This window comes from Gopherus evgoodei, chromosome 1, assembly GCF_007399415.2.
Source record: "Gopherus evgoodei ecotype Sinaloan lineage chromosome 1, rGopEvg1_v1.p, whole genome shotgun sequence".
NCBI lineage: Eukaryota > Metazoa > Chordata > Testudines > Testudinidae > Gopherus > Gopherus evgoodei.
The window spans coordinates 8,446,668-8,461,655 of record NC_044322.1 but is presented as its reverse complement, the minus strand read 5'-3'; the positions used below and the strand labels follow the sequence as shown (position 1 = coordinate 8,461,655).

At 43.2% G+C, this 14,988-nt stretch overlaps 1 protein-coding gene across 2 annotated transcripts in view; it reads right to left on the bottom strand.

Moving 5' to 3' along the window:
• Positions 1-14,988, bottom strand: part of GDPD5 (glycerophosphodiester phosphodiesterase domain containing 5) — a 332,218-nt gene that overhangs the window by 224,624 nt on the left and 92,606 nt on the right. For both annotated transcript variants that reach the window (XM_030557463.1, XM_030557472.1), the window contains exon 2: positions 9,533-9,617. The gene's annotated coding sequence lies outside the window, so the exon portion shown is untranslated. The remainder of the gene's footprint in view (positions 1-9,532; positions 9,618-14,988) is intronic.

Sequence of the window (14,988 nt, the reverse complement as noted above, 5' to 3'; positions counted from 1 at the left end):
ACACCAAGCAGTGCAGTTGCCCACTAGATCTTTCTACCAGCCAGAGGCTGAAAAGCTATTCCACCTGCTGGAGACTAATAACTGCTGCTTTTGTAGTGGCAATTTCCATACACGAGAAATAAATCTGCAAAATAGTAACCATTGTCTCCACCACCTGGAAAGGAAGAGCATATCCCAGTAGACTGATGTAAAGTAACTGCAATTTAGCTTCTATTCCAGTGCAATTTAAGAAGGGCAATGGAAAATAAGAAAAAGGAGAGATGGAGGCTATATTTTAAATGGAAATGTCCACCATGGAAGGAGCATTTTGCCAAGTTTTAGCCGAGTTTAGGAATTTTTATGGTCAAGTTATAAACCCCCTAAAAAAGCTATGTTGGACAGGATGTATTCATCTTTCCATGAAATCCTAATTACAGCAGTGTTAGTCAACGCTGCAATGATAGATCATAAATCATCTGTCTCTTTATCCTGGGCCCTCTTTTTTTATTAACTTTTTAGCTTTCTCCAGGCTGTTTTACATAATCTAATGAGATGGAAATTTAAGATAATTCTCTCTTCCAACTAAATGACCTTATTGTGTTACTGGTGGCAAGGCACAGCAATTACTAATATTTAGTTCTTATCAGAGGAATATTATTTACTTGGAATACTGAATATGTTCAATATTTTAAGAAAGGACAGGGTCTTAATGAAAGTTGTATTTTAAAAAGTTTCCTTCCTGGTACTACTAGCACCTGAGACCAGTAAGATTGAAAGAACTTGAACAGTCTAGGGAATTTTTGGTTTGTTTTTTTGGCAATTCTCTCTCCTTGGCCAACAAAGCAAAAAGCTTGTCAGTTTCACTGTTTCTGGTCAGCTTCCCTTTTCATCCAATAGAAACCCAAACACCAGGATGGAGTGACCCAGCTAGGCAAGGCAAGGCTAGACTGTGAGGAGAGGCAGAAGCAAGCCACGATAAAAAGGGATCATTTGAAATTTTTAGAACTTCATATGGGAAAACTCAAAATTGTAGCAGGAGCATAAACAAAGAACATTATAAATAGTATGTATTCAGTATTCAAACTATAGGTGACCTACTCATTAACCTTCATGAGCTGGTACATGCTCCTCTTCCTTACTCTGTGCAGAGACAAGGTGGGTGAGGGAATATCTCGCAGCTACAGTAGAATCTCAGTTACGAACAGCTCGGGAACAGAGATTGCTCATCACTGTGAAATGTTCGTAACTCTGAACAAAACGTTATGGTGGTTCTTTCAAAAGTTTGCAACTGAATCTTGATTTAATACAGCTTTGAAACTTTACTATGCAGAAGAAAAATGCTGCTTTCAACCATCTTAATTTAAATGAAACCAGCACAGAAACTGTTTAGTTGTCAATTTTTTTTAAAAAACTTTTTTTAGTAGTAGTTTACGTTTAACACAGTACTGTACTGTATTTGCTTTTTTTGTTTGTTTGTTTCTGCTGCTGACTAATTGCATACTTCCAGTTCCAGATGAAGTATGTGATTGACCAGTCAGTTTGTAACTCTGAGCTATTGTACCAAATGCATTGTTATTAACAAGAACAAGAGAGATTAAGTAATGTACTGTGCCACTTCAAAGACAAATCAACTTTTCCTCTTCTTGGCTGTACGTCCAACTCCACTCTTGCTGTCCTGTTCTTTGCGTCTCTTCAGCTTGAAGCGCTCCTTAAATTCAATACTCCTGCGACTATACCTCTTTTCACTGAGTCTATCCACAAGCAGGTTTTCTTCACCTCGTGGACCTCACTTGACCAACAAGCATCTTTGGACTGTATTCATTCAACAGAGGTTCAAACAGTCGTTCTTTCTGTTCGTGTACGTCAGGCCATTTGTTGGTGGGCTTCTCGCTTTGTTTTCAGGATCTGTTTTCATCAATTCTTTTCCACTGGTTGTTTCCTTTCCATTTTTTCCCTGGATAAGCGTAGATTTCCCTCTTCTTCTCCTCCTCTAATAGTGCCTGCTCACATACCCAAGCCTATTTTTTTCTGCTTCTCCTGACCTGAAATGTCCTCTCTTCTCAATGCCCTAGTTTTATTCTCCTGTTCTTCTTTTATTACCTCACCTCCTACTCAGGTGATGAGTCATCCGCTAGCTCAGCATTTCGATTCTTCTCCTTCTCTAACAGCTTTTTCCCACTGCCCCTTTGGGTGGATTCTGAACCTCCTCCCCAGCGTGATTTGTCCACTCACTAGCTGTCTCTCCGTAGGGCAGGGTTCTCTGCAGCTCCATCACAGCTGCAGCAGGTGTTAGTACCAGGCTGAGGGTTACCACACCAGTATTGCACCACTGCCATGGGGCAGGGGTCCCCAATGCAGTGCCCGTGGGTGCCATGGCGCCCGCAGGGGCATCTAAATGTGCCCGCGTCCTGGCCGGCGGTGGAGCATCTGCCGAAATGCCGCGAATTTCTGTGGCAACACCTCTCGATGACGTCACTTGGTGGCGGCAAGTGACGTCATCGAGAGGCGTCGCCACTGAAACGCCGCAGAAATTCGGTGGCGTTTTGGCGGATGCTCCACAGCTGCCACAGTCCTTCGTCTGGTGCCTGCCAGATAAAAAGGTTGGGGACCATTGCCATGGGGTATGTTAAAGCCTCCTCTTTTCCCAACACTCTTCCCAAAAAGCCTCAGACCAACACATGCCATGTGTCGCTGGAGGGGAAAAGGCATCACGTGCAAGTTTCCACTCATGGGGAGTTAGGCAAGGACGTTTTTACAAAACAGCTACATTTTGGTCCTATCACTGATTGACTTGACAGCATCCCCTTAAACGCCTCAAGGGACAGATGTAGGTCATTGTCTAGATCTCTCACCTTGTTCCCAATTTCTTTTCATAGCTTAAGATTATGTTCTCTAAGGGGGAGAAACACAGTTGTCTCCGAGCACTTATTTAAGCTGTGTGTTCTCACCCACAGATTTGAGCCCAACATATGCAGCTTCTTCAACAGTATCATGCAAGTCTTCTTGCCTGATAACAGGTAGTACGGTTTTTACACAGCCATAACTGTCACGTGCACCAGTTGAAGGGTTCCTTTCAGAACCTTTCAGTAGCAGTGTCAGAGTGAAGTTTCAAAATTTTCCACACGTTCCCGATGCCTTTTCCTCACAGTACAGTAACATGTGGATTGAAAATTTTTTTAAAAAAAAACTTTGACTCTCCACTGATGATTGTTGATCTATTTAAAAAAAAAAAAATCTAAAATTGAAAAGCACATCCTTGGTGCTCAGCAACCACCCACCCGCCACAACACTGCGTGCAATAAATAACTAGTCTCAGATTTATACATGCACGATCCAGAAATACCAAACTCGAAACAGAGGAACAGAGCCAACCACTTTGACACAATAAGGAGCTGGCTCTAGTCTGCAAAGCTTTTTCCTAGCATTGGATCAGTTCCTCTCCACTTCAAGAGAGCTTCTTTCACAAGATTCTGCCAGAACAGAAAGTAACTTCATTTGTCCAGCACACTTTAGACATGGCCAGTAGTGGCCAGCTTTATGTGTAACCAAAGCAAGGGGCTACCCGAGGCCCATTAAGGTCACTGCAACTCACAAGACGGCTAGATCTTGGCTGGCTCAGAGGGAAACCCACCAATCCAACTCTCCATTTTGGCCAGCAGCCAGCCCTAAAATTAGACCCACAAAACATACTGACTGTTGTCCATCTGCTCTGCTGGCCTTTCCATTAACAGCAAACGGGGCACTGAAACATACTTGAAACCTGCCCAGCTTCCAGACAAGCAGGTTCCTAAAAACATCCATGCCATGCTTGCTCACAATATGCTTTTTAAAATACATAGGACCATTCATCGAGACCATTGGAGGCTTAACAGAGCATCATTCACAAAGCAAAGAGGAAGGGAAGGATTTCAAAAGGTGAGATTTTAAAAAGAAATGAAGCAACTCGCTGGCTCCAAAGAAGAGTCGTGGAACCACTAGCAAAAGCCCCCATACAATATGATGGGGGCTAATTTAGCTACAACAAATTAGGAAAAAGATCTTGGAGTCATTGTGGATAGTTCTCTGAAGATGTCCACACAGTATGCAGTGGCAGTCAAAAAGGCAAACAGGATGTTAGGAATCATTAAAAACGGGATAGAGAATAAGACGGAGAATATCTCATTGCCCTTATATAAATCCATGGTACGCCCACATCTTAAATACTGCATACAGATGTGGTCTCATCTCAAAAGAGATATACAGTAACTCCGCCTCCTCGGTTAACATTGTTTAATTGCTGATCAATTAGGGAACATGCTTGTTTAAAGTTGCACAATGCTCCCTTCTATAAAAGATCTGACGAAGTGGGTATTCACCCACGAAAGCTCATGCTCTAAAATGTCTGTTAGTCTATAAGGTGCCACAGGATTCTTTGCTGCTTTTACAGATCCAGACTAACACGGCTACCCCTCTAATACTCATTGCTCCCTTCTAACGTCATTTGGCAGCTGCCTACTTTGTCTACTGCTTGCAGGAAGAGCAGCCTGTTGCAGCTAGCTGGTGGAGGTTTGGAACCAGGTGGACAGGCAGCCGCCTATCAGCTCCCCGCTCCCCTAAGTTCCCTGTGCAGCAGCTGCCTGCAGTTCACATGTGTCCCTCCCCGCACTGCCATATGCTGCTCCTGCCCTTTGCCTTGGAGCTGCTCCCTGAGACTCCTGCTTGCTGTGCTGGAGGGAGGGAAGGAAGAGGGGGGCTAATGTCAGGGTGTCCCCATCCCCCCTGCACCCCGCTTACCCCATCTTCCATAGAGCAGGGCTCAGGACCAAGGGAGCTTGTAGCAGCTTCCATCTCAACAAGCTGATCTAATTAACAAGGCAGCGTACTTATGGGAAACGCGAATATCTCCCTCCATTCCTGCTGCATTGTAGACAGAGAGTTAACCCTGGAGGGCTCAGCCAATTACTAGTTCATCGTTTAACAGTAAGGGAAATATCCCATCCTCTGACTCCTCCACCTCAACCAAGCTTCACAATCATCATCACTGTGTATCAGTATTAAATTGTTCGTTTAAAACTGTGTGTGTGTGTGTGTGTGTGTGTGTGTGTGTGTGTGTGTGTGTGTGTGTGTGTGTGTGTGTGTGTGTGTGTGTGTGTGTGTGTGTGTGTGTGTGTGTGTGTGTGTGAGAATATATTATAGTCTTTTGTCTGGTGAAAAAAAATCTCCCTGGAACCTAACCCCCTTATTTACATTAATTCTTATGGGGAAATTGGATTCGCTAAACATCGTTTCGCCTAAAGTCGCATTTTTCAGGAACACAGAACGTTAACTACAACATTAAGTGAGGAGTTACTGTACTGGCATTAAAAAAGGTTCAGAGAAGGGCAACTAAAATGATTAGTGATTTGGAACGGGTTCCATACGAGGAAAGATTGAAGAGGCTAGGACTCTTCAGCTCGGAAAAGATGAGACTAAGGGCAGATACGATAGAGGTATATAAAATCATGAGTGATGTGGAGAAAGTGGATAAGGAAAAGTTATTTACTTATTCCCATAATACAAGAACTAGGGGTCACCAAATGAAATTAACAGGCAGCAGGTTTAAAACAAATAAAGGAAGTTCTTCTTCACATAGCCCATAGTCAACCTGTGGAATCCTTGCCTGAGGAAGTTGTGAAGGCTAGGACTATAACAGAGTTTAAAAGAGAACTGGATAAATTCATGGAGGTTAAGTCCATTAACGGCTATTAGCCAGGATGGGTAAGGAATGGTGTCCCTAGCCTCTGTTTGTCAGAGGGTGGAGATGGATGGCGGGAGAGAGATCACTTGATCATTGCCTGTTAGGTTCACTTCCTCTGGAGCACCTGGCATTGGTCACTGTCAGTAGACAGGATACTGGGCTGGATGGACCTTTGGTCTGACCCAGTACAGCCATTCTTATGTTCTTAAGAGCTACACAGAACTCTCCTCCCCAGCGCTTACACTATGGGAGATAGCGTAAGCCATCCAGTTCTGGGATAAGGACAAGTTACTTTTTCCAGTTCCTAGTCTCTTACTCCCAGAACCACCAACAGGGGAGACTTCTTCAAAACAAACAAACAAACCAAACAAACACTCCTAGCCATGCAGCTTCAATTATCAATGCATGTGCCCCATGCATTTGTAGATTCCATTCTGATTACAGGGCAGGGATCAAAACTTCAGGAACCAAACCAGCTGAGAGAAAACAGTACAGTTCCATGAGGATCTTTAGAAGGGATCTCCCTAAGTGCATCTCACTGAGGCAAAAGATTGTTCATCTTATTGTTACAACATCCCCCCAATTCACCATCATCCCATTTTTGTGCTGTATCCGGTCTCCTAAATTGTGATCTGTCTTTGGCTATGTTTGTACCACGCCTAGCGCAACAAGACATTTATTGAGGTTCCTCGTTGTTACTGTATTAAAAATAAGAGGATTGTAAGACCTGTATTAAACAGAGGTAGGAAAGGCAAGCCCACATTGTTTAGTCCCAATAAAAAGAAAGTAGAGGTCTTGATGCACCGTTCCCCAGAAAGTGACCCTTTAAGAAAAGGAGGGCAGAGAGTTTGGGACCTCTGGGGTTGCCTAGAAAGACCTCCCAGGTTCAGCTGCAGGTAGAACCAGCAAGACTTGGTCCTCCAACAGTTAGAAAGGCTGGAAGAGCAGGTTGTAGCCAATGAGGGCCCAGCAGGCCAAATAAGACGGGCTGGCTGCTTCTATCAAATGGCAGTTCCTGGCTGGGCCAGAAGAGGAAGGATGGAGTTCCTCTCTACCATAACCCAAGAAGCCAGGCCGGGTCGGAGCCCATTGCTGGCCACACTTTGTGCTTAGGTCACTGAGAGAGACTGTGATTTACTCTGTGAATGGAAGGCCCAGAGGGGCCAACCTGAGCTAGACATGGGCCAGGATGCTGAAATCTAGCTGAGCTCATGAGACACCCCCTGCCTCAGACAACCCAGTGACAGAGGCGAATGAGGTAGCACTATACAAGTCAGCAGGGTGCTTTAAAGGTTAAAAGCAAATTGGAAAATGAACTGGCCGCAAGGTGCTGTCAACTTCTACCTCCTACTGCAAGCTTCAGAATCCCTAATGTCAAGAACTTCTGATTGATCCCAACTCCTAACATTAGTTTCAATTGATGAGGGGGAAAAACATGACCAGAAAGTTTCAGCAAGGTATCTACGCAACATAAAAGCTAAGCTAATGCAGCAACAATGATCAAGGTGAAGGTCTGAAATGAGCATTAGGCCCCCAAGGTGGCAGAGGCAAAGTTGATTACAGAAACCGGAAACCACAGATGCAAGACTTATTCTGAACTTACAGAACCACTTACTGAGAACAGCTGGCTTTAATTTAATGTCCTTTTAATTCTCTGTCCCCACTTTAGCCAGCTTTTCTGAAGCAGAAAGGCTTGAAGGTGGTGAACATTAAAGAGGTAACGGCATCTTCCATTCATAAGCACCCAAGAGCTATGGGGCTTACCCCAGTTACCAGTAAAGACTGCCAGCCTAGGCATAGAATCTACTCATCCACACCTCAGGCCACTAAGCAAGTCACCCCCGCTTTAGGGTTTATCCCAACCATCCAATGCACTTGGGTCTGCAAAGTCCAGCTGGTGGTTTCACAAGGACCGGTTCCAGCAAGTTTTCCAGGTTTCCCATAGCACTGGTGTACTCAGTGCTGAACAAGACACAAAAGAGACTTCCCAGAAGAGCTCAATTCCCATTTAGGCACCAAAATAAGTGGCCAGATTTTCTGATGAGCTCAGCATGCTGGATTCAGAGTTCTATGGTCAGACTTTGAGATGGTGTTGCTGGGACGGGAGCTGCTGAGCTCTTTTGGTCAGCTGGCCCTTATTTACATGTAGGTGCCTTCATGGGAGCTGAGCAATTCTAGAAATCTGGCCTTTGTTGTGGGTACTGAGCACTTCGGAGGCAGGGGACCGAATTGGTCCCGAGTTCTTAAGGAGCGAGCCCAAAATGCAGACAGTCCCTACCCTGAAGAGGTGACAATGTGAGCAGGACAGAAAAAGGGGTATTTTTTTGGAGAGAGATGCTCCAGTTCAAAAGGAATTACTTTGGGGAAGTTTGACGGCCTCTGTTATACAAGAGGTCAGTCTGGATTATCAGAACGGTCTCATGGGGCCTTGGAATCTATCAATGTAAGGTAGGAGAGGGTGGATTGAAACCTAGGAGGAGGATTATCTGGTACATTTGGGTGTATGCTTTTTTTCATATAGTTCACTATCAACTTGCTCCTTGCCAGCAGCACCAAGGGAGAGAGCCTTTAGGGGTGATTATTGGAGTGGAGTGAAGAAGGAACAGCAGTTTGGTGAACCAGAAATGAGCGGGTATAACCCGCACAGCAGGGTGAATGGCAGGGGTAGAGTTAGAACAATTGCAAAAGTTCTCCAAGACCTTCAAATGGCAGACACTCTAAAGGGCAGAGTATTAGTCCCTTCACTACCTCCTGCCATACAGCAGCTAAATAGCTTCCCCTTCTGGTAAGCTTGCTGAGAGCATGGAATCCAAGTGCCATGGTCACTCCCAGGAAAACCAGTGCAACTTCACTGAAATAAATGTCCTGTGCCCATTTACACCAGGGCTGAAACCGGGTCTCACAGTGTACAAAATCCTTTAGTAGGAGACTCTTCCATGCAGCCGTGAGCTGTACAATCTATTACACAAAGGGAACCGTGGCCAATGGGAGCTGCAGGGCTGCACCAGTGGACAGGGCAGCACGCAGAACCGCCTGGCCATACCTCCGCATAGGAGACGGAGATGGGACGTGCCGCTGCTTTGGGAGCTGCTTGAGGTAAGCGCCGCCCAAAGTCTGCACTCCTGACCCCCTCCTGCACTCCAATCCTCTGCCCCAGCTCTGATACCCCTCCTACCCTCCAAACCCCTCCAGTCCCAGGACTGAGCACCCTCCCGTACCCTGAACTCCTCATTTCTGGCCCCACCCCAGAGCCTACACCCCAACTCCTAATTTTGTGTGTGCTTTCATGAGCCCGCCACACAATTTCCATATCTAGATGTGGTCCTCAGGACAAAAAGTTTGCCCACCTCTGCTACAGTGCAAAATTCTGGACGGGAAATAGAAATTGGAAATATTTATTAAAAAGAAAAAAAAAGTACTGTTTTCTAATATATTAGCAACTCTACTGGTTTTTGTAACCCCACACATCTTATATTCTTATGCAAATGTAACGCGCGCACACACACCTCCTGGGTGTGGTACTCTGTCCATCTAGTGGCAGAGAGATCACTAAGAGGGTAATGAGTCTGCTACAGTCTTACCTAAGGGCTATGTGGCTTTTAGCTCATGCAGTAGAGGCTCACGCATTTGGCTCCAGAATTCCCAGGTTCAATTCTACTCACCGACAATCGGGCGGATTGACATAACACTGAAAAGCAGTTACTTCTCGGCATGAAAGGTTGCTCTTTAAACAGAGTAGAGCGACATTATGGAGAAGCCACTGTAGCAGTTAGCTAGTTAGAAGCAGGATTATGGGATAGTGGGGGAAAAAACCTCAATCCTGTTTCTTTTGCTTACCTTTAAGGTGACTTGTCCATATTGTCAAAGTTTCAGCCAGGAACCAGAGTGACTTAAGGGAGTCAGATCCACTGCGCTGCAAGTGCTGAGAAGGAAAAAAAAAATAGATATGTAATCTTGATCTCTGCAGTTTTTGTCTCTGCATTTTCTGTCCAGAGAGGAGTAGTTATAAGACACCATCCATTATCTTAGGCAGATAGGTATTTCTGGTCAGACCACGGAGTAGCCCAGGAAACTAGATGTTTTCACACTTAGCAGCTCACCATCCTGCAGAATTCAAATCTTAATGCATCCCATGTATGAATTTATGCCATAAATTGTGCCTTCCAACTCACTCCACAGCTGTTCACCCTGGAACCAAAGCCAGCGGTTCTATTACTATCACAGAAGCTAAATAAGAACCCTTGGGGCATTCATCCTGCATTGTGTAGTTCCTCTAAGCTAAACTGGGATGTCTTATAGTTTTATTGTCTATTTCTCTCTGAAAGAGCTCATTTCATTTGGGCACAAGTGTCATTAAAAGAGCAACAATATGATAGGTTGTTTTTAGAAAAAAGTTCTGCTCAGCCGCTGACACAGATATCAGTCGCATCAGTTCACAAGATACTTTGTACAGCAGATTCTGGGCTTTTAAAATCTAAATATAACCTGGATGTTTACTCCTGTGTGGAGAAGTCTCATGAGGCTGTTAGCAAGTTGCTGTAACTATGCCTTAGTGTGGGAGCCATACTTCAAGGAGCAAGTATAGCATCACACCACCAGTTATCTGCCTGATTCTGAGCTCAATTTTACCAGGGCAAAAGAAGGGATGCCCATGCAGTTGCTTTCATAGAATAACAGGGTTGGGAGGGACCTCAGGGCGTCAAGTCCAACCCCCTGCTCAAAGCAGGATCAAGCCCCAATTAAATCATCCCAGCCAGGGCTTTGTCAAGCCTGAGTTTAAAAAAACAAAACAAAAAACAATTTACATTTGCAAAAATTAGATTAAAATGTGGCTGTGTGTATACAAGTTTAATGCTGCGTTACAATCCCACAGTTAGTTACAAGAAGGCTGGAGGAGGGGTGGGGTAGAGAGAATGTTATAGTTCAACAATAAATAACTTCGTTGTGTTGCACCTGTATGTCCTGTAGCATATACTTATACCCTTATGCCTATCTTATGGCATTATGGAACAATTGTAGCTGCTCTATATTTCAGGTTGGAGACAGCTTTCCCATTGTAGGCCGATTTAGCCAGAGACTTAAGTGTATGCCTAGCCCCACTGGCTTTACTTTGCTGGATCATGGCTTACTAAATGAGACACAGAACCTACCTACCTATTGCCTTTACAAAACACAGAGATGATATTCCAGGGCTTTTCTCTCTCTCTTTGTTATGCCTAGTCTGTCTGTGTCACATAAAACCAATCTTTGATCTTAAACACTTACAGCGGAAAGGTGTTTCTTTCCCAGTTGAGTTCTGAAAACACACATTGTCCAAAACTCCCTCCCCACACACACCTCATCCCCAAGCCACAAGCTTGGAGTGCTTTGAGAGGGTACTTTTCATAAGAGAAGGTGCTTGACTACTTAATTTTAGAGGAATGAAAACAATAAGGTTTCTATAGGAACAAAACTAAAACTTCTCTATCCTTGCTACCAGTTTTTATGAATCTCCATATAGAATTCTATAGCTAGGGTAGGATTTTTATTCAGTTCTGGAGATGCTTCCCCATAAATTATCCCCTAATTCAGCATCTAATTTCAGAAGACTAAACTGTGATACTGTGTTTAGTCAGGTTAATGATGGGCTCCTTAGTGACACTGAATCAGACAGGAAATTGTGTCTTATTTTGACTCTCACACAGGAAGCAGAAACAAAATGCTGTTAGACGTTAAACGAAACCCAAACCCCACACCCAATAATGCCATTACCACAAAGAGTTAGGAGCCTGTGGTGTGATCAGGGGATTTCCAGAGAACTCTACCACAAAATTTTCCTGTGTGCCAACTGGAACCCAAAAGGCACAAAATTATGTAAATTGCTTGGACTGGCCATACATTTTAACTAACAGCACTGGAAATTAAGCCTGACTTAAAGTGACACTGTTGTATCAAATCTGGCCTAGCACTTGATCGCAAAATTTGATACCAGTAGAAGCATGCATCTGAGGAAGTGGGTATTCACCCACGAAAGCTCATGCTCCAAAACGTCTGTTAGTCTATAAGGTGCCACAGGATTCTTTGCTGCTTTTACAGATGCAGACTAACACGGTTCCCCCTCTGATTTCCAGGATACCTTCCTAAAACCGTTACGAAAGGGTTTTATTTTCTTAATCACTCCCCAGCAAGGTTTCCAGTACTACCTTCACAGAAAAGTTTACTAGAGACAAATGAAACAAACTACTTCTTTTACTTCTCAGCAAGCACAATGAAAACAGCCTAAATAGCATAGACAGTGAAAGGGCAAAAAGATCAGATGTTCAGTCAGTAAGAGGATATTTGTAACATAGTAGGTATCTGTGGACTGCATTACAAAAATCTGAGACAGAAGCTGGTCCAATAAACGATATTACCTCACCCACCTTGTCTCTCTAATATCCTGGGACTAACACGGCTACAACACTGCACAGGATTAAACATCTGGGCTGTTATAAAACCCTGGGCACATCACCTCCAGATTCCAGACCAAGAATCTGAAACAACCAAATGAAGAGACTGCTTCCAGAGACTCCATTTCAGGTTTGCACAGTATTTAGTGCATACTGGGAGAAAGCTTTGGGAGTTTAGAAAGTGCTGTGTGAATACATAACTAGGGCAGGTGCAATCAATAGGGTTCAGTTATGTACTGTATTGTTGACATAGGGTTGGGTATCTGACCTGTCTAAAAATAATCATGCAATTGACCGGTCAGACTTTGGTCAAAAATAGTAAAATATGCTACAAATTTATTAGAACAGTAACAAAAAAAAGAAGAAAGACTTTCTGGTCTTCAATTGGCTTATCCCTAAATAGATACTTATGCCTAATTACAAAACCAAGTTACTTAGAGTTATTTTAAACTCAGAAAAATGTGAAACAATTAAATCAACGTCAAAAAAAATGGGAAGAATTATCTTATTAGCAGTATTAGGTTAGTATTTCCATATCAACGTTATTCATGACTGAACAGTTACAAAAAAGAAAGAAAAGTGAAATTAAACAGAAATAAAACAAACTATAAAAGTCATTTTAAAATTAATTTATGCTAGGTAGGCAGTCGGCCACATTTTTGGGCATCTTGATGGCACCATGTTTCAATCACAAAGCTAGCTCCCACCCACATAAGGGCATATCTTGCCAGAATATTTGACCGTGGTCAAGTAGGCAGTCAATTGACTGGCTTGCCAAGTGTATTGCTGAGTCTTAACTCCTGAATTGGAGGAGCTCCAATCACCTAGGAATACACCTACACAAAGAGCTCATTTGGATTTGTCCTGAACACGTATACAAAATGCACACACAAACTCGTACAGGGAGTGAAGGAGGCCAGATTTATCGGACTACTCCACCCAGCTCAGAGATCACCAGTTTTGACTGCCTGCTCCAAAAATGGCACAGCAACCTCTCACGACCAGCAGGGGAACCGCAACCCACTCTAGTGAAACTTGCAGCGGCTCACATGATGGTGACACTACACAATATGCCTTTGAGGATAAACTTCTTGGACATCAACTGCTTCCAGCGCACTCCTTTTGAGCAGTGGTAATTAGAATGGAGCTATTGAACATAAGAATGGCCATACTGGGTCAGATCAAAGGTCCATCTAGCCCAGTATCCAGTCTTCCGAAAGCAGCCAATGCCAGGTGCCCCAGAGGGAATGAACATAACACGTAATCATCAAGTGATCCATCCCGTCACTCATTCCTAGTTACTGGTCGAGATCACAGGTCACTCAGAACAGATGTTAAGATTTAAAATTAAAACGATTTTGCAAGAACAGATGGTTACAGACTTCGCAATTTTCATATAGATCTAAACTTTGCTAGGTGTTAAAGCAGCTAAGTTTGGCATCTAACAAAAACCATCAGTCTTCACTGCAGATTATTTAAATGCCACATTTCAGCTATCAAACTTCAGCTGGTTTTGAGCAAAGTGCAGTTAGAAATTTTTTACAACAGGAAAGGTAGCGTTTTCCTCTTCACAAAACTCGAAAGGCTGATGGGATGGTTTAAGCTAGAACTAGTCCAAAGAATTGATGGAATACTTTTCCGAATATGCTGATTTATTAAAATCTAAACGTTTCGCAGGAGTGCATTGATTTTGACTAAATTTGACGGAAAAAAATTGAAACGGTTCAGAACTAGAATGAGGCAATTCATTTTTACTTTTCAACTTTATTAAAAAACATATTATGACATCAAAACAAAATATTTCTGTTAAGGTGGTTTCAATGTTTGTTCCACAGAATATCTTGCAATTTCTACTTTTCATACCAATTCAGAACGAAATTTCAAAATGTGAGCGTTTCCCACAAGACGAAAATTCCATTTTCTAAGCAGCTGTAGTTTAGACTCAGATGTTTCATCCATTTACCTGCCACAACAGGAATTTAGACCCTGCAGGTTCCTTTTGCATCTTGCCCGTTGTAGCTAAAGTCATAGACATCAAATACAGCGTAAGGGATAGAGTTTCATCAGCTGTGTTAAACATTAGTCAGACAGACAGAGAACCTTTGCTTTATCTACCACTAGAGAAGTTTACTGTACCTCAACAACTGGTTTAAATAGATTAGGTATTCAGCAGGTTTAAGAACCATGGCAATCTCAACTTTTACACTGTGAACCACTTTACTGCCATCCTAGACACAAACACACTGGAACAGTTCAAATAGGCCTGGACTACTTATCTCTTTATGCATCTGTAGCCTATTGAAATATCTCAAAATCCACCGCTTTCAAAATCCTTGTCAGAAACTGTGAATTAAGTAGCCAGAGAGCATTACAACCAAAGCAATTTAGAACAGTACTAGCACGGACATGAACCACGCTTATAACCATTCCAACACTATTTCAACATAACTAGTGTGGACACACTTGAAACAGTTTAAGCACAAGTTTATTCTTTAATGTAGACACAGGCCTTGAGATTAGGGCTTGGCAAATAAAAAGCAATTTAGTTCACCTCTCAAGAAAAAGCTATATAGGTTGACACCAACATTTAACCTCACTAGCCCACACAAAGCTGCATTATGCCACCATTAGCAATAAATGCTTTTGACCTAACCCTTCACCTCCTGGGACTGGATAAAGAGACAGCGTCCATGCAGTGTAACATTGCCAGCCCACCCCAAACAGAGATACTTTCAAAAGCAGGAGCCGTTGCTGCAACATTACACATTAACAATTCTGATCAAGACACACAGGTGGAGGTTTTCAAAGCAACGCAGGGCAGTTAACCATTAAAATTAATGGAAGACATAGGGTGACATTCCCCTG